Below are 23521 nucleotides of genomic sequence, written 5' to 3'. Positions count from 1 at the left end.
GCTCCTAGAGCCTTCAATGTCTTTATTCCTAACAAGTTTTCTGGACATGATTTCGTAAGTAACAAGTCTGTAACACGTGATAATGGACCCACAGCCAAGGGGACTGGTTCTGATACCTCATTTACAATAGGCTGTCCTGAAAAACCAAGGGAAACATTCTGTGAGCCTGAGAGGGGTGCCCCTGGGACTTCATTATGACTGATTGTTGTGCGGCTTGCCCCTGTGTCAATTAAGAACTTTCTGTCTTTTCCCAATACTTGACTGTGTACATAAGGACCCTCTTGATCTACAGGAATCTCAATAAGAGGCAAGCCAAACTCCCTCTCTAGGCTGTTTCATGTGTAACGCTGATAATCGGGATAATCAGATTAGGCATACTGGCACATCTGCCGTGAAACTTGCTGCGTCGCGGCAATGGGCTGTGGCTGTGATTGCGACTGTGATACCACGGCGGTCTGTCCTGTATGTGATGAAGCATGCATAGGTTGTGTATTCTGTGAAGTCTGTTGCTGACCCTGGTCTTGTCTAGGCGGATGCGGTCTTTCTTTAGTTTTACCTGTTGCTATATTGTGTTTCAGGACTGGACATTCATGTACGTAGTGACCTGGCTGCTTGCAATAGTTGCATGTCCCTTTAATGGGAGCTGCTGCATTACCTGTCTGGGTCGTACCCTTTCTCTGGCCGTCAGCTGGAACCGACTGGGCCACTAACATTTTCATTTTCGTGTCTTTCATACGTTTCTGTTCATGATCCTGTTCTGTCTCAGGCCTGTCTCGTTCTCTTATTAAGCAATTTATGAAAAAACGTAATATATATGCTTTAGTGTCAACTTTCTGATGTTCCAGGGCCTCCTTAATACTTTCAGGATTTTCCCCAGTCTGGACAAAATGATATATTCTATCTAGATGATCAGTCATCCCTGAGAATAACGCTAGGTAATCTGTAGCTTGTCGTAAGCGTAGTGATGCTAATAACATTCTATCGTCTTTGCCGGGTACTGGATCATATCTGCAAACTGAAAGCGGTGCTTTGAGTATGTCAAGACGGGGTGATTGGAGCGTAGGGTGGTTCTGCATGTCCCTAAGGTGTAATCTGTGTGTTGCTGGCGGGGTCTGGTAACCCCCGGTCGCACCTCCTGAGGCAGAGGCTTGGGCATTATCCCTCTGTGGAGTCTGTATGTGTACTTGAACTTGTCTCTTAGTAGGATCAGGTAAAAACGGATTTGGTATCCTAACCTTAGGTGTGAGAAGTGGTGGGGGTGGAGGAGGAACGACAGGCTGTCGGACGGGGGAACTTTGTTGCGGTAATGGCGGGATATGGTCTGGAGGCGGGTTGCCATCTCCGTCCCCGTCACCGTCGGTAGGCGGGACGCGTGAATTGGAGTAAGCAGGTGCTACATCGTCTAGATAGGAATTCAGAAATATGTCTTTAGTAGTCCTGTGAGTTACTTTAGATGGAACCAATGGTGGCGGCAGATCTTTCGGCATTCCTGAAGTGGCTTCAGGCGAGCCCTCGGCCACTAAGTACATGCCATTTACGAGATTGTTTCGTGCGCGGTCTACTTGTTCTGATTTTACTCGAATCCCTTCAATAACTAATTCATTTTCTCGGACTTTATCCGGCGCTTCTCTAAGTCTGTCTTCTCTACGGAGTTCTTTCTCAACTCGTTTATGTGATTCTTTACGCCATAATTCTATGGCATCTTTCTGTGATTGTCTGGCTTTCTTTCTCCATAGAGCTTCTTCTACTTTCAGGATGCACTCAGCATCCCATGTTCCTGTGACGGGCCATCTGTGTCTTTCTTCTAAGTGCTTAGTATAATCGGCCCATAAATCTAGATACAGTATGGCGTCTATGCCATGTTTATGGTACATGAAATTTCCAGGCGTGTCCCTAGGGGGGATAGGAATTTCTTCCTCTAGTATCCCTTTCCTAGTTCCTATCTGCTTTAACTTATTGAAAAACGGCATCTTGTTTACTTTAATACTGTATACTCAACCCTTGCTATTTGATTCTGAACACAGCTAGTTACACAAGAACACAATAATGCACATAAAAAAACAGTCACTCATACCACGACATTAATCACATGAAAAACATTTGAGACATATATGACTACCCCCCTATACTGGATGTACTGCTAGACAGCACAGATACACTGCTAAGAATAGTGCAAGAACAGGAATAACTGATATACTGCTAAACAGTACAGATACACTGTCTAAAACAGTGCAGACCGAATTTGTGTACCCAAACCCGTCTTTACCGGATACATAATAATGCACCCATCTAGATACGTCCCAGCAATGGTACTCACCGGAAAGCACAGAAACAGAAGGCCTCGGAAAACTCGACTGGACTGGACCGGACTCGACTCGACTCGACACGTGGATACTTCGGAAACTGGTGGGCCTCTTGACACCTCGGACCTTGCTTCTTTCGGCTAGGCTCTGGTCGGGATCCTACGCACTCCTCACCGCCTCGTCTGGGTGCTGATCGCAGTCTTCGTCACCTACGTGGGCCGGAGGGAGATACAGGAAATCCTGCCAGTACGCGTAGTTCCGTCTAACTGATGGCAGGGGACAGAGCTTGCAACGCACCAACCGGCGCGTGGGGTGGGGGAGGGGTCCCTATTCGGGCGCCAGAATAATGTGGTAAATATTTGATTTACCGTCCTAATTTCTATGCAGGTAAGTACTTAATCAATAATAACTCAATCAGAAAGAAAGAGGCAGAGTCCGTGGTGTTAGAGTTCTTAGGGGTTTTATTCCTTAAAAAGGAATGGTCATGACCGGATATCTTGTTCCTGCCACCACTGGGGTGCAGGAAGGGATAGAGCCGTATTTTATTGACAATACATAGCTTATATACTTAAATCGTACAGTAGAAACCAATACAGTAGGCATAACAGCTGAGAGAAACAAGATAAGAGCACACACGTGGTAGTGATACGTAATTAGAAGGCGTGAACTAGGCGTGAACATAGAGGTGTGTGCTAGAAACGTCACAGGTAGGTATCACGAGTGGGTGGCAACAAAGCAGAATCTTGTAATGTCAGCAGAAATCTGAGGCCTGGATGCGCGCGCAGCTGCATGACGTGTGATTGACGGGGAACTGGAGGGTGCAGGGGACTTGACATTTACACTGGCGGAAAGAGACAAAAGTCTGGCATGTCAGATCAACTCGTACCTCTATCATATCTGATATCTGATGTTTAGGAACTGTATTATCTAAACGGAAAAGGTCTCTGGGGCAGAAGCTATTCTATACTGACTATGAGTGCGTGTATAAGCGCCTAAGTGTCTGCATGAGATGCGAGGGGCATGGGCCTACCATGGTAACAGAGGCTATGAATTACTTGCACGGAGACAGTGAGGCCGGGCCCTTTGCTCTGCAGCTGGGGGAATGTTTACTTAAACTAGTAGGCAGGAATGCATTTTCGAGGAGCGGAACAGATAATTCGAAGGTTGAATACAGTCTTGGCAGGCAGCAGGCTGAGCTAAGCGCCGTGAGCCGCACAGGGAGTAAGGCAGAGGTCACGGGTACAGAGGCAGCCTGGGCTGAGGCTTTCGGAGTCAGAAAGCAGGAAAAAGGCTCGATGGCAGAATTCAGGGCCTACTTCGCCAGAGCTGAAGAAACGTGTAAAGTACACCACAAAAAGACGTTGGCATAGCATACTTAGAAACGGAATATTCAACCCATTCAGGGTGGGTCTGAAAGAGGACATGTTAACGTTGGACGCAAATGTATTTGCGTCTTCATAGCTGGCACAGGAGGGAAATTACATGCACTTTAAGCTGGTACATGGAGACGGTGGGGTACACGTTAGGGAACATTACTTGACCATAAAATGTATATTTCCTCACTGGACCAAACTAAAATTGAGTCTATTTGCAATAATGCTTGGTAATGGCAGCCATGATGGGAGGAGTTTTGTCATTCTTCTAGTGAACAGGTTCGGCCAATGGAAGTGGAATCTCACATGTGAAGATGGTATTGGGGAAGATGGACAAGAAGCACAGAATTTTCCCTGGTGCGCTACCTCACTGTTCCCTCCTTTGTTCTATTTCCCAACATGGTGCGCCTTGAGCTAAGGTTGTTTCCTAATCATTTATGCTAGCATGAATAAGGCTCAGGTGCAAATAATGGTGACCTACCAGTGAAATACACAGTCATTTCATGCACCGAGCATGTTCCTACTCCTGGTGGTGCAGTGGGTAGGAAAGTAGTCTATGAGTTTCTCGCACGTGACTAGTGTGGACACACAAACTTGGTTTCACCTGCAGGATAAGCTCTTCAGTAAACACAGAGTGTTCCACAGAAGTTATGGAGGCCAACAGCATCCCGCATCTCTAAACATGTAGCCACCAAAGTTTAATCCAGTGGCAATTATTGGCTCTGGCACCTCTGCAAAGGAGCTGACTCCACAGGCTCCTCCAGCTGCAGAGAAGGGTGCATCCTTGATTGGGCTGTAACAATCACCTAGACAGATAAAGTTCCCTCTTTTCTGATATGATCATGAATGCAGTTGCATTCCCAGCAGGCTGATAGGATCATCAACACAGTGGTAGCCCTAATCAGGCTGATACGACCACCAAGACAATTGCGGCCCTAACTTGGGGGTCGATTATGATTGTGGTGAATCCGCATCCTCCGGGCCGGTGGAAGCCACCGCTGGCCCGAAGGATGCGGATTCACCACCGCGTTCCGAGAAAACACCCACCGCCAGATTGGGATGGTGGTGGGAACAGCGGCGGACATCAGGTCTGTCTGCCGCTGATCCACGGGGTGTTGACCGCAATTTGGTGGCGGTGTCTGCAAGATACCGTCAGCCAAATTAGGCTGTGTGTGTAAACATGCTTTTCTGCGGCGGCTTTTCCGCCGTGGAAAAGCATGTGGACCTTTGCTTCTGGGAGCCCCTTGTGGACCCCCAGGGTGAAGGGGGGTGGGGGTGCACATGGGGGTACCTATGGTACCCCCCTACATTTGCATGCACAAAGCGGCAGGCACCGCGTGGTGCCTGCCCCTTTGTGCATGCAAATGCAAAGCATGCACTTTTTAAGCTTGCGGCGGGTGCTGCTTGAAGCAGCACCCGCTGCAATGGCAGCAACCCTCCGTTATGGCAGAGGAGTGTCACCCCCTGCTGAAAGCCAGCAGAGACAAAGGAGAAAAAATTAAAAATGATAGTAAAACAATGTAATTATCATTTTATTTTTTGTTCGGCAGGCTGCCAGTCAGGCAGAGGGTGGGGCGGGACCATCCATACTGAGTCTGACACTGCAGCTGCAGTACCAGGGAGTGGTGGGCACTGTTAAGTGTGCATGATGATTATTCCGGCCATCTAGGGCCAGCCAAACCATCATGCTCACTTAGAGCAGTAGTTTGACTGAGGTGGTCCATCGGACCGCTGTAGCCATAGTGGCGGTGTGGAAATGCTGTATAGGTGGTCGGACTTCCCCAATGTAACCTGGATTGTCGGACATTGAGGCAGCAATATGCAGTGGCCCCGTCAAGCATATTACTAGTCTTCTCACCACCACACTTTTCATGGCGGTGGAAGCACCATGAAAAGTGTGGGAGTAAGGAAACAAAGGGGCCCTACAGGGACTCCTTGTGCCTCAGCACCATGGAGTGCATTCAGGGGTGCACATCTTGTGCTCACCTCCCATCTGCATGCACTCCCAGTTCCTGCAGGGAATGTACTTGACAGTCCATGCTCTCCAGGAACTGCCTTTGATGCTCCCATTGTGGTGCCTTTTTCAAAGGCTTCTCTGTGGGAGTTTTAAAGAACTGCCTGGCAGGCTTTTTTTATGGCTTTGGTGGTCTCAGGACAAGGCAGTGGTGTGATGGCCCCTCTCTGAGACCTCGAATGTCATATTGCCTTTCCTTAAACCGAGCTGTGTTTTACAGCCGGGTGTAGAACCAACACATGCTCTCAGTCTATATCTGAGCGCCATACCAGGGCACTCAGAACAATCCCAGTGCTTCTCTCATGCTAGGAATAATATACCCAGCATGGTAGAGAGACTGGATATGGCATCTGGTAGCCTTCCCAGTGTGCAGCAGTTCCTGGACATCCGGGAGGTGAGGATTGGAAGCAAAGCGATGGTTGTCACAGCAGGAGGTAAGTGCAATTTTACATATTTTTAATTGTCGTTGTGAAGTTTTTGGTTGTATTCCCTCTTCCCCTTCCCACCACCGCTTCACAAAGAGAGCGGCCGATAATGAGGCTAGTATGTGAAGCACAAACATGATGCTCAGACACAAATTTAGTAACATTTTGCATCATGGATGTGCTACTTTTTTTTCGCAAAGCCACGATGCAAAATGCTAGTTGGGATTCACAAAGCCACACCACAAGGGCTTATTTACATTACCTTGCATAGCTTTGTAAAATAAAAGTAACAAAGGTGCAAAGTTGTGGCACACTGTTTCTTGTAGGTGTTACATGGGTGGCACATGGGAGTTACCATGCATCCACTCTCTTTTGAGTTAAACTCCATTTTACTAAAGGCAGTAAACCTGGGTTTGCGCCAAAAGGTACAGGTACTAGCACTGCTGAGCACGCGCTGCTGCTGGCGCTTCTGGATTTTAAATAACCTTCGTTTTGTATTTTATTTGACTGCTTATTTCGTCACTTTTCCCCTGCTTTTAGCGGGTTTTGGCTGGGTTTCGCTCCCCTCCCTCTCACCGCATATAAAAGGTTGCAGCACCGCCGTTTTGGCGGGTCCGGGTCCCGAGGGTGGTCCTGTGTGGGCGCCATCTTGAATTGGGCTCAGTTTTCCAGCTACGGGCGCCATCTTGGAGCGTCCTCGCGCTCGCGCTGGGATTGGTTGGCCTATTTAAGGCGGATCTACCCTTCCAGCTGCCTTGACAGGTACTAGCACTGCTGCACATGCGCTGCTGCTGGCGCTTCTGGATTTTAAATAACCTTCGTTTTGTATTTTATTTGACTGCTTATTTCGTCACTTTTCCCCTGCTTTTAGCGGGTTTTGGCTGGGTTTTGCTCCCCTCCCTCTCACCGCATATAAAAGGTTGCTGCACCGCCGTTTTGGCGGGTCCGGGTCCCGAGGGTGGTCCGGTGTGGGCGCCATCTTGAATTGGGCTCAGTTTTCCAGCTACGGGCGCCATCTTGGAGCGTCCTCGCGCTCGCGCTGGGATTGGTTGGCCTATTTAAAGCTCTCCTCTCCCGCGCAGGTGGGTCGCCCTCGCTTAGCCTGAGTCGTGCCAGAGTCCTGCCCGTCTTACAAAGACAAGGGGAACCCAGCGGATAGCTAAGAACCATGGGTATAACTTCGTTATAGGAAACAGTGGAACCTAGCTTATTCAACATACGTACAATGTAGTATAGAAACACAATGGAAGCTATACAGACCAAGATATCCTGACCCAGCCGGGACAGGAATTTATTCTCAAAAATCAATGCCAAGTATACAATACAATAATAACAAGACACAAGCCTGTGCCGTACTGACAGAGAAAGGGAAAAGTAGATGTAGGGTGAGAAAAAGGGTGTTTTTCAGGCAAGGAAAAGGAGCAAAGGCAGGGCACTGCAGAAAATTCAAGGATCACTGGCAGTGTCACCTGGAGTGGAATGTACACAAGCTTTTTAGACAATAATGTGAGTGTCAACCCACTCTTGGGTGTCGACGTTTTGATCCCTATAGCTCTAATAGATGCATGGGATCATCATCAGGACTTATATAATAACAAAACATGCCTGAATGAGACAAGCCAAGCGGTTGAGAATCCGCGTGGTTCAAAGTGGAGTTCAGTAATAATGGTGTTTCAGTAGTTTAAAACTTCAGCGCCCGTCTATGATTGAACCGGGTGGCCGCACTTTCAGATGCGTGCGAGTGCCGGAATCAGAAGTTTAAGGGCATCAGTGGCTCTATACTTCGGACGTCAACAAAGCGTCCAGTTTGTGCTAAAGACACAATTGTGGCTTGCCTCGCCCTGGGGTTCACAAATGTGGAAATAGAGCGTGAGTCATGATGAGACTGCGCCTCTCCCAGGGGTGCTCTGTCAATGCCGGTTTCAGCTGAAACCGGCATTGACCGAGCACCCCTGGGAGAGGCGCAGTCTCATCATGACTCACGCTCTATTTCCACATTTGTGAACCCCAGGGCGAGGCAAGCCACAATTGTGTCTTTAGCACAAACTGGACGCTTTGTTGACGTCCGAAGTATAGAGCCACTGATGCCCTTAAACCTCTGATTCCGGCACTCGCACGCATCTGAAAGTGCGGCCACCCGGTTCAATCATAGACGGGCGCTGAAGTTTTAAACTACTGAAACACCATTATTACTGAACTCCACTTTGAACCACGCGGATTCTCAACCGCTTGGCTTGTCTCATTCAGGCATGTTTTGTTATTATATAAGTCCTGATGATGATCCCATGCATCTATTAGAGCTATAGGGATCGAAACGTCGACACCCAAGAGTGGGTTGACACTCACATTATTGTCTAAAAAGCTTGTGTACATTCCACTCCAGGTGACACTGCCAGTGATCCTTGAATTTTCTGCAGTGCCCTGCCTTTGCTCTTTTTCCTTGCCTGAAAAACACCCTTTTTCTCACCCTACTTCTACTTTTCCCTTTCTCTGTCAGTACGGCACAGGCTTGTGTCTTGTTATTATTGTATTGTATACTTGGCATTGATTTTTGAGAATAAATTCCTGTCCCGGCTGGGTCAGGATATCTTGGTCTGTATAGCTTCCATTGTGTTTCTATACTACATTGTACGTATGTTGAATAAGCTAGGTTCCACTGTTTCCTATAACAGAGTCCTGCCCGTCTGCGCCCGTCAGCGACGAGGAAGCGCGAGACGTGGTAGGGCTCGGTTTTGTATTCTTGTTTTACCTTTTATCTGGCAGGTCTTATTAATGCCTCATTACTCCCGGGCAGAGTTGATATCTATTCGGGACAGGGCTGGGGTCTGCTCATGTCATCCTGTGGACCCCCTATCCGGACCATATGTCTGCGCCTGTATGGCTTGGTCTTTAGGAAGCCCGACTATGATCCGTTCTCTGGAAGGCGTCAACCAGATTAAACGCAACATCAATGCAGACCAGGGCCTCCGGATCTGGAGTTTGAATGTGAGGTCACTGGTCAAACATCACCAGCTTATTTATGACCTCATTGAAAAAGACGATCCCGATCTTTTCTTACTTACTGAAACCTGGCTTCAGGACTCAGATGCTGCTATTCTAAATCTTGCTTTTCATCTGAATTATACGGGTTTTTACGCTAAATCGGACTACGAGAGGCGGTGGCATCGCCATGGCAGTTAAATCCTGCTTTCCTGCTGAATGGAAAGCTCTCGGGCTGCCCGCTTGTGAAAGCGCCCTCTTCAAAGTTGCTTTTAGTCACCACTTCACGTTCAGTGGTATGCTCATTTACCGCCCACCTGGCAATGATTCTGCCTTCAAGTCCGCTCTTGCCGATATGGTAAGCCCCTTAGCGCTCGGCTGTGCGAATTTCAACATCATGGGTGACCTTAATATCCATTTTGACAACAGATCGTCTACTGCCGTTAACACCTTGCTCGCGGATCTTGAAGCTCTTCAACTCATCCAGCTTGTTACCCTTCCCACCCACACTGGAGGTCATATTCTTGACCCCTTTTTTTCCACACTCGTGAGGGTGAAGGTGTCTGAACCGTTGTTGATGGGATGGACGGATCACCTGCTGGTGGAAGCCTTTTGCCCTATCCACGACAAGCCATTTAAACCTGTGGATAGGCCAATTCTTAAAAGGCATTGGCACAAACTCAAACTTGAAGAGTTCTATAGGTTGCTGGAGCAGGAACCCCTAAGCGCTTTTCTGGATGTGGATCATGGCTACCAGCTGTTTTGCACATGGATTTCAGATGCCCTTGACTCTCTTATACCCATGCGCTGGTCGAAAGGTCATCTGAAGGTACCCAGTCCATGGTATAATGAGTCCCTTGCCGAGCTAAATAAATCTTGCCGGAAAGCAGAGAGGGATTGGAGAAGATCTTATGATCCTGCCCTGAAAACCCTGTATTTTGCCAAACTCAAGCTCTATCATAGGGCAATCTGCAGAACACGGGCCGCATTCTATGCGCAGGAATTTCTAGCCAGCACCAATCCATCTAAACTAATATTCAAGGTATTGAAAGACCTTATGAATAAAAGAGCTACCTCGGCAGAGATCTGCACTGACTCCCATTGCGAGAATTTGGCAACTTTCTTCTTGGAGAAAGTGCAGAAAATATACAGAGGTTTTGATATGTGTCGGCCGGATCCAGAGTTAGTTGACCCTAATCTCTTGGGGTATGAGACTCTGACTTTCCTACCTGATTTGTCCACTGAGGCTTTCAACAAACTTAGCCTCAGCGTTAAATCAGGCTCTCCTCTGGACCCGCTGAAGCCAGCTCTTATTAGTACTCTTTCTCCATTGTGCCTAGCTCCCATACTTAATCTTATCAACATGTCATTGTCAACTGGAACGGTCCCATCTTCATGGAAGCAGGCGGTGGTCACTCCTATCCTAAAAAAGGCAAATTCTGACCCTCTTTTGCCAGAAAAGTACCGCCCCATATCTTTACTGCCTTGAATGGCTAAAGTCACCGAGGCCCATGTAAACTCGATCCTGTCTGAACACCTGACTCGTAATCAGATACTGGACCCCAGCCAGAATGGCTTCCGGCCAGGACACAGTACCGAGACCGCTTTGCTCTATATCATCGAGCATTTACGCCTGGTGCTTGACTCCGGACGTACAGCAGCACTCCTGCTATTAGATCTGAGCGCTGCTTTCGATACTGTGTCCCACCAGATACTGATTCAATGCTTAGAGGAAGCTGGAGTAGCAGGCACCGCTCTCCAGTGGTTTCGATCCTTTCTCTCAGATCGAACCTTTAAAGTGGCAATACCACCCTGCCAATCCACCATCTATCCCTTGGACCTGGGGGTCCCACAGGGTTCTTCATTAAGCCCCACATTGTTCAACCTCTATGTGAAACCGCTGGCTGCAGTTGTCAAACAGTGGGGTCTGACGATGACCTCATATGCGGTCGATACGCAGCTGGCGGTGACACTTAGTGGAGACCCTGAAGTGGAGGCCCCCAGATTCCGAGCTGGACTTGTGGCAGTAGCAAGTTGGCTCCGTACCAATTGCCTTCAGTTGAATGCCACCAAAACTGAGGTATTGGTCTTGGGGAAACATGTCGAGCTATGGGGAAACCAGTGGTGGCCTCCAGAGCTGGGTATTATTCCGATCCCAGCTTCTGGAGTGAAAAACCTAGGTATTTGGCTGGATCCTGCACTCACCTTCACTGACCATACGAAGAGGGTTGCAGCTACCTGCTACGGTATTTTGCGTGGCATAAGGCCGGTTTTGAAATATTTTGACCCCCCCCCACCAGACAGCTCGTGGTCCAGGCATCAATTCTATCCCGGCTGGACTACGGTAGCTCGCTTATGAGTGGGGTAAATCAGGCTGAGGCATCCAGGCTCCAAAGGGTTCAAAATGCCGCGGCGCGAGCCATTGTGGGTCTTCCCAGACATTGCTCTGTGTCGGGTACCATCTTGGCCCTACATTGGCTACCGGTCAGACAGCGGATCAAGTTTAAGGCACTCTGTCTGGCCTTTAAAATTTAGAAATTTTCTTCACCGCCGGCACTCTCCAACCTGCTTACTCCCTACATCCCTCTGAGATCTCTTAGATCTGAGGCTCTTCACCGAGCAGTTTGTCCCCGTTTTAAACTTAGCAGAATGGGTGGCCGTTCATACCGGGTGCTTGCTACGGGATTGTGGAACTCGCTCCCGGTGCACATTCGAGCCCTGAATGATTTGTCTACCTTCAGGCGTGCCATCAAAACTTTTCTATTTCCCGCTTCCGAGTAGCCTCCACTTTCCTCTTTTTCCCTTTGTGTGTTATGTTACAGTACCTGTCTAGCGCCAGGACGCCCCTTGGCTGGGGCATCTGTGCACTATAAAAATATAATTAACATAACATAACATAACTTATCTAAGAGAGGTGTAACAAGGAGAAATATCTTCAGTACTTCTTGTTATTTCATCTTTTCTTATGTGCTGCATTCTTCAGCACACATAGAAGGAGGAATGCGCCTCCAAAGATTATTTTGTGCAGAAAGACAATATGTCCGTAAAAGGAGGTGTCCTTGCGCCATACGGTATGGTGCATGTGTTTATTTATTTATTATAGTTGAAGTTGAAGTTGAAATTATTTGTAAAGCGCTCTGTGGCCAAGCGGCTTCCTGGCGCTGCGAAATTAACTATAGGCAGTGGACAAGCCCCAGGAGAGGTTTAGGATGGGTAGGCTTGTGAGAACAGGTGGGTTTTAAGGGCGGAAGTGCAGATCAGCAGTGATGGATCTGATGGTCGGCGGGTGACTGTTCCAGAAGCGGATGGCAAGAACGAAGAATCTAGTTCCGCCTACTCTAGACTTGCAGAAACGAGGAACGCTGAGAAGTGCCTGACTGGAGGAGCGGAGAGTGAGGGGTGGAAGATAATGGGTGATCATAGAGTTAATGAAAACAGGGGCCGTGCGAGCACGGGCCATGAAGTCCATACAACCCATCTTAAAAAGGATTCTCTGCAGGATGGGGAGCCAGTGAAGGGACCTGAGAAAGGGGGTAATGTGGTGAGATTTGGGGAGCCGGTGGATAAGGCGAGCGGCCTGATTCTGGATGGACTGGAGGCGCCGCAGTTCGTAGGCAGGGATGCCCGCGTACAAGTAGTTCCCGTAGTCCAACCGTGAAAGAATCATGGCCAGAACAATGGTTTTAAGGGCGTCAAAGGAGAAAAAACGGGGGATCTTTCGAATAGTATTCAGAGACAAAAAGCAGGATGAAACAACAGAGCTAACCTGAGGATGCATGGAGAGGTCGTGACTAATTTTGATTCCCAGGATTCTAACTGAAACAGAGGGAACCGGGGGAGGACCAAAGATGGAAGGCCAGAAGGGTCCAAGGGCAGATGGGGCCGCCGGTCAGGACCAACTCCGTCTTGTCCGGATTAAGCTTTAAATGATTTTGGTTCATCCAATAGGAAATGAAAATGAGTGTGGTTTGAAATTTGAGGATGGAATCAGGGTGATGGGAAAGGTCAAAAACAAGCTGAAGGACGTCAGCGTAATTATTCAAGGAGACGTCCATGTTTTGCAGAGAAACAATAAGGGGATAGATGTAAAGGTTGAAAAGGAGAGGGGAAAGGGAAGAACCTTGGGGGACTCCACAGGGCACCGCACGGGAGGGGGCAGAAAAACCAGGGAGGCGGACCGCCTGCGTCCATTTTTGGAGTAATGAGGCGAGCCAAGAGAAGGCCGTGCCCTGGATCCCTGCTGCTCTGACACGGTCGAGTAAGATGGAATGGTCGACCGTGTCAAAAGCAGCAGACAGATAGAGTCTGAACCAGACCCTTGAGGGTATCAGAGCGCTTCACAGGTTTCAGGGTGGTATACAAAGCGTTTGGAAGGGAGGGAACAATTGGGTAAGATGGGGGATACATTATACAAGAAAAATCACACAGTCTGAGGTCCCGGCTACAAGAGGGATAAAAGTTAAAAAGATGTAGACACTTATAAAAGAAGGCACGCAGTCTCAACTCTTGGGTGGGGTGCCCAGGAGTGCAATGATAGGTATCCTCTGTAGAGCCGTGGATGATGTCACAGGTGCAGGGTGAAAACATGTAGGTACGGTGATTGAGATGTAATCATAGGACAAGGTATTTGCCCAATAAGAAGGTTTTGGTCTCCTTTTTGAAATGTGCCAAGGACGGAAATCTTCTGATGGTGGGTAGGAGGAAGTTCCAGATTCTTTCGGCGGCCCCAGAGAAGGCCCAATTGTAGATTTTGTTCTTCCAGAAGCGGGTTGGTTGCAGCAGTAGGTCTTTGGCAGATCAGGAGTTTGTGGCTCCTCCTGATATCACAAGTTTGTCGGCGAGAAAAGCAGGGGAATTGGAGTGCAGAGCTTTGTCAGAAATTAAATTGGATTCTGGCCTCTAGGGGAAGCCAATTCAAAGTTTTGAGGTGGGGCGAAATGTGGTCGAATTTATTTGAGCCAGTTAGGAGTCTGGCGGCAGTGTTGAGGCAGGCTTTCAGTGGGGTCAGGGAGTTCTTGGGTAGCCCTGCAAGAGTGGAGCCTCCATATTCTAGTCTGGAAATGACTAGAGCCTGGATTGCAGTTTTGAGGTCAGAAACCTCAAGGAAGGGTTTTAGGTTTCTTAGGTAGCTCAGGTGGAATCTGGCTGTCTTGGCCATCGAGTTTATATGGCAGCGCATGTTCAGGCTACCATTAAGGGTTATTCCAAGGGATTCCGCAGAGTCAACAATGGTGTGAGGGCAGTTTAGTCTTGTGATGTTCTTGGTCCATTCCTGGATGTCAGGGTTGGTTTTGAGTGGGGAGATTAGGAGAACTTCATTTTTTTTTTGCGTTGTGGTTCAGCTGGTTGGCGGTGAGCCAATGGTCTCTCAGCTTCAGTGCCTCATTCAAGGAGCGAATGTCATCAGGGGAGGAGATTTTGATTTAGACCTGTGTATCGTCTGCGTACCTAAGGTAGGAGATATTGGTGGCACTTAGTACCTCGGTAAGTAATATCCATTCAACAAATATCAAAGAGATTATTATCATTTGCAAAATAATTGCTGTTAAAAATACAATTTTTTTATTAATGTTATGTATTTTAGTAGATATTTTATATGTATGTAATGTTTTTATTTTGCATAGGAATTGTTTGAAGTTTTATTACGTGTGTTACATTTTTTGTAGTTATAAAAAAATAAAAAATGTGCACTTTTAGTTCCGTAGCAGGTTGAGAGTTTATAGGGGAATAGGTTGGTAAGTAATTTGATTATATTGAATTAATATATTATATTTTATTTATTAATATTTGTTTAGTTAAGATTTTGTAGTTTTAAATGTGTAAAGTAATTTATTATTAATGAATTAATAATTGGTTGTTAATTCATTTTATTTAATTAATTAGCAATTAATTAGGGTAATTGGGTAATAATTTGAGGTGTGTTCTGTGGTGTTTATAGGTGTAAGGGGTGGGAATTAATTTGCATTTAATTAATTAATTTATAGTTGTTAATTAATGTTAATTAATAGATATTTATTTTGGGTAATTGCACATTTTTGTGTGTGTTGCTTTTACTTTTAAAAGGGGTAAAGGGGGGGTATGAAATACATTTTAATTACTTTAGTATGGGCTGTTAGTAATAGTTTTTAATTTAGAAATAATTTTGAATTGTGTTTTATTATTCTATAGTTTAATTTTGGTGTGTGTTGTGGATAAAATAGTGTTAAAGTGTATGTAGTCAATGTTTATTCGTTATTTTTTTAAAAAATATTTTTGTAAATGATTATTAATTATGTTAATTATGGAAGTAAATTTAATTTAAAATGTCGAAGTGTTTTGTTGTTGGTGTGATATAGGGTAGGAAATAAAATAAACACATGCCTGTATTGATCAATTTTTTGTTTGTAAATATTTTCTAGTTTAAAACAATCTTTTTTCAAAATTGTAATTATTATTATATTTTACATAATATTTGTGGGGGTTTGTATACATATAATATATTTTATTTTTCATGTTTTAAATATTGTTTAGTTATTTCATGATTTTTTTAAATATATATATATATATATATATATATATATATATATATATATATATATATATATATTCACTGAAAAAACCATAGGTTTCCCACCGGTTATAGTTAGGAATTAGCATTTAAAAAACCTATTAAATTCACTGAAAAAACCATAGGTTTCACACCAGTTATAGTTAGCTGGAAATTTTACTGATATAAAACCATTGAAATTCCCACGTTATAGTTAGTCGGACTCACTATAACTTGCGCGTGCAATGCACTGCTGATGACATCACATATTACATCACTCATGACATGGTGAGTGACATCACTCATGACATCACTGATGACACCATCCAGTGAATATGTGTCTTTCTGAAAAATAAATATTAGTGAGTTATGTTTAAATATTTAAATACATATATTAGTGTTTCACTTTGTGTATAAGTGGCTACATGTGTTGATAAGTAGCTACATGCGTATGTATATGGGTTATTTGATATTTTTATTAGTATCAGTTTGAGTGTCTATATGGTTTGGTGGGGGTATTACTTAGCACATAGATGCATGAGTGACTGACTCTTTGTTTGTATGTGTTTTGAAGACAGCATATGTACAGGACTGTATGGGTGGATGAGTGTCTATATGTGTTCGTTAGTGAGTGAATGACTGTCTCACTAGTGTCTTTATCAGTAACTACATATGTTTTAATCTAGTATATATGAATATTGATGTATATAAGTGAGTATATGTGAGAGTAAGAGATTGTAAGAGTTCCTGTTTAAATAAGTATGTGTTTCTATAAGTGATTGTTTAAGAGAATAAATATGTGTAATTTTCAATAGAAGTAAGGTGGAAGTGTGTGTATAACTCTATATTCAAATAAATGGTTGTTCAATAGTTTATTTGCACGTGTGAATATGTGTGTGAGTAACTTTTGGATGAATGTCGGTGTGTAACAGGATGTATAGGTGTATCTCTTCATATGATGAGTGAGTATATGTATGAGTGACTATATAGAACTGTTGGTGAATGAGTGGATGTGTATATAGATAGTGGAAGTACAGAATTGCTTGTTGTAACTGATATAGGTATGTCCATTTTTTAAAAATTTCAGTTTCTATTTTTGAATATGTGTCTCAAGGGTTACTTTACACTGAGAGGAGGTCTGTCACTGTGTCACAAGGATGGTGTCATCAGTGATGTCATGAGTGATGTCACTCACCATGTCATGAGTGATGTAATATGTGATGTCATCAGCAGTGCATTGCACGCGCAAGTTATAGTGAGTCCGACTAACTATAACGTGGGAATTTCAATGGTTTTATATCAGTAAAATTTCCAGCTAACTATAACTGGTGTGAAACCTATGGTTTTTTCAGTGAATTTAATAGGTTTTTTAAATGCTAATTCCTAACTATAACCGGTGTGAAACCTATGGTTTTTTCAGTGAATTTCATAGGTTTTTTAAATGCTAATTCCTAACTATAACTGGTGTGAAACCTATGGTTTTTTCAGTGAATTTCATAGGTTTTGTTAATGCTAATTCCTAACTATAAGTTTCACTTTATAAATAAGACTGTTAGCACTCTAGTTGTTCTTTTTAACACTCTGGTACATTCTGTCATTGGGCTACAGTTGGGCTACATCTAGTTGAAATTTGGGCTACATTTACAATTTTTGGTCTCTGGTGGCCATCTTTGGGCTACATTGGGCTACTTTGGGCTACATTTGGGCTACATTTTGGCTCTAACATATATTAAGCCCAATGTAGCACAATACATATTTTTATAAAGTTATTTTTTTTACAAACCACTTCAGAATAGGGCTACCTGTCCCTACAATTATTCCATTTTTTTTTTTTACATTTTTGGGGGGAGCGCTCCCAGAGCGCGCCCCGGAGTGCGCCCCGAAAAGCGTATTTCCGAAAAGCGCCCCCGGGCGCGCTCCGGGGAGCGTCCCGTGAGCGCCAATATCGCAAACGAAAACATGATCGTGACGTATCGCGTAGCCGCGTATGCGTGAAACGCACGACGTAAGCGCACCGACGCGCTTACGCTACGTGACCCGGGGCACGCCCCCGGGCACGCCCCTGGGCGCGTAGCGTAAGCGCGTCGGGTCATGTGCCCTAAAAATAACACTTTTGATTGGTTCATAACAGTTTTGGTTTCATAATGATAAAACCCCTAGTCATGTGACCTAAAATTAACACTTCTCATTGGTTCAGGATATTTTTTTTTCAAAATGAGGAAAGCCCCCACCTTTTTTCCTTATTCTACCTTTTTGCTTTGAGAGAGGAAGACCTTTACTTTTATCTATGGAAAATGGCTACATTAGCTGCAGCTGCTGGATCTTCTGGACCACCACCACCACCACCACCACCACCACAAGGACCTCCTCAACTTCACAGTGGTGCAGATCCAGAACAGGAGGAAGATGAGGACGAAGAGGACAGTAGATTCGTCCCAGAGGACAACATAACATACAAACCAAAAGAGCACATCATTTGGCAATTTTTTTCTATCCCGAGTGACAAAAGAAAAGTGAATGCACCTAAAGCAACCTGCCTTATCTGTCATCAGGAGATGTCAAGGGGGAATCCCAACAAGAAGTACTCCTTCGGCAACCACACAATGATTAGGCATATGCTAAGAAAACATCCCAACAACTATTCTAGGGCAGAGGTCAGGGAACTGGCCAAAAACCCTGTACAATCTTCTGCCACAACCTCCAAAACTACTGTTCCCACCCCATCAGGACTGGAAGTTAGGGAGACATGCTCCATCATACAAACCAACTTTTCAAATTTTAAAATGGTTTGTAAATTTTGTGGTCAAATGATTTGCTATGGTGAGCAATGCATCACTCTTATTAATCGTGCTTGGGAAAACCACAAGTGCCAAAGGAAATATTAATTTGTTGCCCTTTTTTTTTCTCCTGTTGAGCCCGTTTGAAATGCTTGGTTTTTGTTTCTCTCCTTAAAAAATACAAAAAAAACAAAAAATGTTCAGAAAAACTAAAAAAAGCAAAAAAAGTTTAAAAACTCCCAAAAAAAATATAAAACAACAAAAAGAATAAAAAAACAGTTCTTTTCAGAACTACCTCCCATTTATATAAAATGACTTAAATTTTAAAATTCTGCCATTCTCTTTTCTCCCAGGAGCGCTTCCCGGTGCGCGTACCATGCGCGCCCCCCGCGATAATCAAAAAAAATATTTATTTTTTTTGACCCCGCGGGGCCCTTTTATGGCCCCCACATTAAACCTAGGGGGTCAGGGGGGGTCTACCCTGCCCCCTTATGGTCAATTCCCCCCTTTGTTTTTGACACCTCTTGTGTCTCGATTTTACCGAGACACAAGATGGGGCCGCTCCGGTCTGTTTCGAATGTTTTCAGACACCCGACAGCCAATCAGCTTTCAGTGCGCACCTCACGTGACGCGACCGGAGCGCTCGCCGGCGCGCGCACCGGTGCGCGCTTACAGATATATATATTTTTTAAAACTTAAATTACTCAAATTCTACTGGAGCACATATCTTGAGACATAGCAAAGGCACATCGGGCTACCAGTCCCTACAATTTTGCCAAGTTTGGTGGAAATCCATTCATCCGTTCGGGCTAAAAGTGAAATCGACCGCCCTATGGAAATTAACATGGAGAAAACGCGTTTTGGGACCCCCCTTTTATCTCGGCCCCCGCTTGACGAATCCCCCCCAAACTTTCTGGGAAGGACCGGAGCTCGACGAGGCCATTTTGTGAAAATTTTCAGGCAGATTCGTCAACCGGCTCCAAAGTTATTCCAAATAGAATTTTGAGATTTAACATTGAAAAAAATCCTAACTATAACTACCTACTGGCGACCGCCAGTAGGTAATATATATATATATATATATATATATATATATATATATATATATATATATATATATATATATATATATATATATATATATATATATATATTTAATTACCACTCCGGTGCTAGTTCCACCCAAAGGAGAAAAACACGAACTCCAGAAATCACTTTGCTCACTGCTGGCTGCAGTGACTTTTTATTATGCCAGGTGCGAAATACTCTCAGTCAGGATGACGCGTTTTGGCTAACTGTAGCCTTGCTCACATACCTGAGCTGCTCAAGCAAATACGTTTAAATACATTGGTGCATAGAATCACGTGATTACAAAACTACACAAATAATGAAAAGTGAAGACATACTGCGTGCACAAAACTACAAAAAAACGCCATTAATTCTGGGTTTAGTAGGTTCGAAATTGTTTTCTTCCTCCCAATAATTGGATTTTAATTGTCTTTGTATATTTCATGTGGCGCGTAAATCGAACCAAAACATTTATAAAATAAAAATGTATTGTCCTTTGACTTCTATGTACAAATACCTTTGTATAATTTTGTGCTCTATATTTGATTGCTACACCATTTGAAAAAAATGCTTACATGTACAAAATACATCGCTAGATAGAAATTGGGGGTACAACTAAAGTTCATTACATTACGATGAAATTTTAAAGGTATATTGTTGTAAATATACCTTGCCCAATGGTACGGAAAATTAAACTACCTTCTTTTTCCTCTTATAACGGTAAAACATATTTTGATTGCTCATATGCATAGTATATATCTATATAGAGTAATACCAAATGGGCCTCATGTTCGCTATCAAGTGTTATTAGATGTCACCTCCTGTACCTGCTTCAATGGTGTTTAGGTTCCCTATCTCATCCTAGTGGAAAGACCTTATGCAAATTTAACGCAGTAAAAAGGACATTTTTAGTGAAGTGAAACTGCTGTGCAGTGTGATTAAACCCAATAGTGTAATTAAAAAACCTAATGTGTTATTACACATTAAACTATTCTTAGGGAAAAGCTAGAATGAGGCCTATTATACACTCTATTCTCATATGTCACTCCACATATTACTCTAGGCATCCCGTCTATCCAAGGGTAAAAAACATTATCCTAGGGAGAATATTCGTGTAAATGCTCAAATTCTAAGGAATGTCAGGACGGTAGATAACAGTTGTGTTTAAAAACAATCAATATGTTGTAATTCCCTACCGGTTCAGTACATCATCTACCCAAAATATAGATGGCATTACTGTAAAAAGGAACTCATACTATTATATTCAAACCATTTGGTCTTCTTGCATACGCCTAGAGGAAATGGTGTATGTCCTCAAAAATATTCAATCCCTTCGGGGTCTTAGTGTCGAGTTTGAGTATGTATTTAGTTTCCAGTTGTCTTAATCTCCTCTCGCGGTCACCTCCCTGCTTACTCGGTGGTACATTGTCAATTACAAAATATTTTAGCATGTCCAGATTACTGGCATGCTCTTCATTGATGTGGCGAGCCACCGGATATGTGCTACCTGAATTTACAGTAGCCCGCAGGTGCTGTAAAATACGTTGGTGAACAGGCAGCTTGGTGCTGCCTACATAACGTAGGCCGCAACCACATTGTAGCACATAAACCGCGTATTCTGTGCGGCAAGTATAGTGTCTCTTCAGCTTTATTGGAATTTCAGAAAAGCCTGTTGTGTATGTTTTGGTATTAATTCCAAATTTGCATGCACAACAGGTGCTGCGTATGTGGAATCCTGCACTGACGGTTAGCCAATCCTTCCTTATGTCTAGTTCAGGACTGGTTCTTACAAGGTCATTCCTCATGGAACATGCCTTCCTATAGGTGTAATTAGGTCTATTAGGAAGTGTCTGAGCTAGTAAGTACAATAGGCCATTGGGCATTGATGATACCCTTAATTGCTTTTGCCTGTCTATTGTAAGTAGATATAAATCTATACAGTTCTATGTCTCTGATACTATCCTCTGGTTCTTGTCCATTTACTAGAATGTGACAATGACTCTGTCTCTTCTATGGCCAGGGTTGTCTTTAAAAGTTCTTTTCTGTCCCTGGCATTAGCCTTTGCTAATGCTGAGTCTAGCAACTTGGCTTGATAGCCGCGTTGTAGAAGTCTATCTCTTGCGGCTTTTTGTGCAGACTCCATAGCTGACGGTGTACTACAGGCTCTCCTTAGTCTAAGAAACTCGCCATACGGCAAGCTGGTGATAGTGTGCTGAGGGTGGAGGCTCGTCGCATGTAACAGGGAGTAACCTGCGGTCGGTTTACGGTATAGCTGGGTTATGATTTTATTGTTCTCAACATTTACTGTGATGTCCAAGAAATTAGCCTGACTCTGGTCAATGTGTGCAGTGAACTGCAGGTTAAGATTATTGTCATTGATGGTATTGACAAAAGTCTGTGCCTCTGTTTTGCTCCCTTTCCAAACAATAAATATATCATCGATATATCTCCATATATGTATCAGGTGTTTTTCTACCCGGTCTCTATGCTGTCCCCTAAGTACATGCTCCTCGCACCAGCCCACGTGTAAACATGCGTAGCTGGGGGAGAAGCATGCGCCCATGGTGACTCCCTGTCGCTGCCTGAACACCTTCCCATCAAACAAGAAAAGATTGTTTTACAGACACCAACGTATCATGGTAAGTAACATTTTGTTATGATTATACAAGGAAATATTCCTCTTTTGCAAAAAATGCTCAGTTGCTGTTAATGCATCCTGGTGTCTGATACTTGTACCCAGGGAACAAATGTCAAGTGTAATTAGGAGATAATCGTTTGCCCACGTTATGGAGTCTAATTAACAGAGAAAGTCTTTGGTATCCCTTAAATAGGTGGGCAAAGCAGTCAAATGTTCTTGCAAGTAGTGACCCACATACTTTGAGGTGTTTTCGAATACACTGTCTCTAGCAGAAATGAGTGGGCGTCCTGGGACTGGGGTGATTTGCTTATGGACTTTTGGAATTAAGTAGAAGGTAGGCAAAGTTGGATATTCCTTATGTAAAAAACAAAATTCGTCTTTGGTGATTAACCCTTCTCTTTTCCATGCCATTAATTGGGTCTTATAATCTTCATTTTACTTACTCACCATAGTCCCATTGGAATGCTTGTAACACTCTGCATCATCCAAGTGTCGATACGCCTCTGCTTTATAAGCAGCTTTGTCCCAGAGTACCAGGTTGCCCCTCTTGTCCGAGTTCTTTATGACAAGCGAGTTGTTGTTTTTCAATTTCTCCATGAGCTGAAAATATTGTTTGGAAATGGTAGATTTCGATTGTTGTTCATTTCTGATCGTTTTTTTGTGCAGCTTTTTTAATTCTTCTGTTACGCGGTCATGGAAAATGTCCAGAGCATCACGCGGCATTACTGGAACGAAAGTGGAAGGTGCCTTGAAAGGACTCTTTCCTGCGGCAGAAATCATAATTCCTTCTGCATCTGCAATCTGCTGTGTGTTTGTCATTTGTTGGCTGTTATCAGAAATGTCTCGGCCCAATGTAAACATAGTTTTCAACAATGGAATTTGTTGTGCTGTGAGGCCGGTCAGAGCAACAGGATCGGGTGGTTTGGCCCTAGCTTTATTTTGGTTTTTGATTTTAAAATATTTGGCCAGTTTTAGTTTACGTATAAATTTGTAAACATCTATCCTCGCATCCACGAAATTAAAGTTGCTCTCCGGGCAATAACTTAACCCCAGACTTAATAGTTTCAGTTCACTCGCATTAAGTTCTATATTTGTAAGGTTAATGATAGTATTTCCGGTACTTACATCTGTTTTTTCCACATTTTGTTTTTGTAATTTGACCTCGACCTCTTGCGCTTTGCACATTTGCGCCGTTCCCTCCTTGTGTGGTTCCTACGTTTGCGGCTTGAGGGTTGGTATTCCTCGATCTTAGGGTCGATTTTCTCTGCTGCCTTATATAATCCATCTCTTCGGCGTAAGTTAGTGGCTCCGAGGTAAAGGTACTACCTGCTTCTGAACCACTATCCTCAGTGTCAGTGTTGGTAAGTACTGTACTGGCATCCGATGATGAGGCAGCTACAATGTTGGAATGAGATGTT

This window comes from Lissotriton vulgaris, chromosome 3_1 (genome assembly GCF_964263255.1).
Source record: "Lissotriton vulgaris chromosome 3_1, aLisVul1.2, whole genome shotgun sequence".
Lineage (NCBI taxonomy): Eukaryota > Metazoa > Chordata > Amphibia > Caudata > Salamandridae > Lissotriton > Lissotriton vulgaris.
This window is presented reverse-complemented; position numbering follows the sequence as displayed.